Source organism: Crocodylus siamensis, unplaced genomic scaffold (assembly GCF_052110815.1).
Source record: "Crocodylus siamensis isolate JL-2025a unplaced genomic scaffold, ASM5211081v1 HiC_scaffold_146, whole genome shotgun sequence".
NCBI lineage: Eukaryota > Metazoa > Chordata > Crocodylia > Crocodylidae > Crocodylus > Crocodylus siamensis.
In genome coordinates, this window is record NW_028324556.1 from 70,349 (window position 1) to 71,521 (window position 1,173).

Genomic DNA, 1,173 nt, shown 5'->3' on the forward strand with positions numbered 1-1,173 from the left:
GCTCAAGGAGCTGGCAAGCATCATAGCCCAGCCCCTGGCACGGATCTTAGAGATCTCCTGGCGCTCTCGTGAAGTGCCCGAAGACTGGAAGAAGGCCAATGTGGTGCCGATCTTCAAGAAAGGGAGGAAGGTGGATCCTGCAAACTACAGGCCCATCATCCTGACCTCTATCCCAGGGAAAGTCTTAGAAAAGATTATTAAAGAGGCCATTCTCAACAGACTGGCCGACGGCAGCATCGTGAGGGATAGCCAGCATGGGTTTGTTGCGGGTAAGTCCTGCTTGACCAATCTTATCTCCTTTTACGACCAGATGACCCATCAACTGGACAAGGGAGAGGAGATTAATGTCATATATCTTGACTTCAAAAAAGCCTTTGATCTGGTATCCCATGATCACCTCTTGGCAAAATTGGCCAACTGGGGCCTCGGGTCTACCACGATCCGCTGGCTGGGGAATTGGGTCCATGGTCGGACCCGGAGGGTGGTTGTTGACGGAAGTCAATCGTCATTGGTGCCCTGTGACCAGTGGGGTCCCCCATGGCTCTGTGCTTGGACCCATATTGTTCAACACCTTCATTAATGATGTGGACATGGGAGTCAGAGGTGGACTGGCCAAGTTCACCAATGATACCAAACTCTGGGGCGAAGCAGCCACACCTGAGGACAGGAGGGCGATCCAGACTGACCTTGACAGGCTGAAGAAATGGGCGGACGAGACCCTGATGGCGTTTAACACTGAAAAATGCAAAGTTCTCCACCTTGGGAAGAAAAACCTGCAGCATCCTTCTAGTGTCAGCAGTGCTACACTAGTTAGCACTACAGATTAAAGACTTGTGGGTCATGATTGAGCACAAGACGAATATGAGTCTTCAGTGCGATGCTGCGGCCAGTAAAGCAAACAAAACACTGCCTTGAATCCATAGATGCTTCTCAAGCAAATCCCGGGTCATCATTCTCCTGTTGTACTTGGCCTTGCTGAGGCCGCAGCTGGGGTACTGCATCCAGTTTTGGGCTCAATTCAAAAAGGATGTGGAAAAGCTTGAGAGAGGGAAGAGAAGAGCCACCCCTGGTTTGGAGGGACCTGCTATCCTCCTGAAAAAATGGAGATGCTGGGGATTGAACCCAGGACCTCATACATGCGAAGCACACGCTCTACCACTGAGCTACATCCCC

At 51.2% G+C, this 1,173-nt stretch overlaps 1 non-coding gene across 1 annotated transcript; it reads right to left on the reverse strand.

Moving 5' to 3' along the window:
• Positions 1 to 1,101: 1,101 nt before the first annotated feature.
• TRNAA-CGC (transfer RNA alanine (anticodon CGC)) lies at positions 1,102 to 1,173 on the reverse strand. The gene has a single exon. It is a non-coding gene; the product is annotated as a tRNA-Ala (tRNA).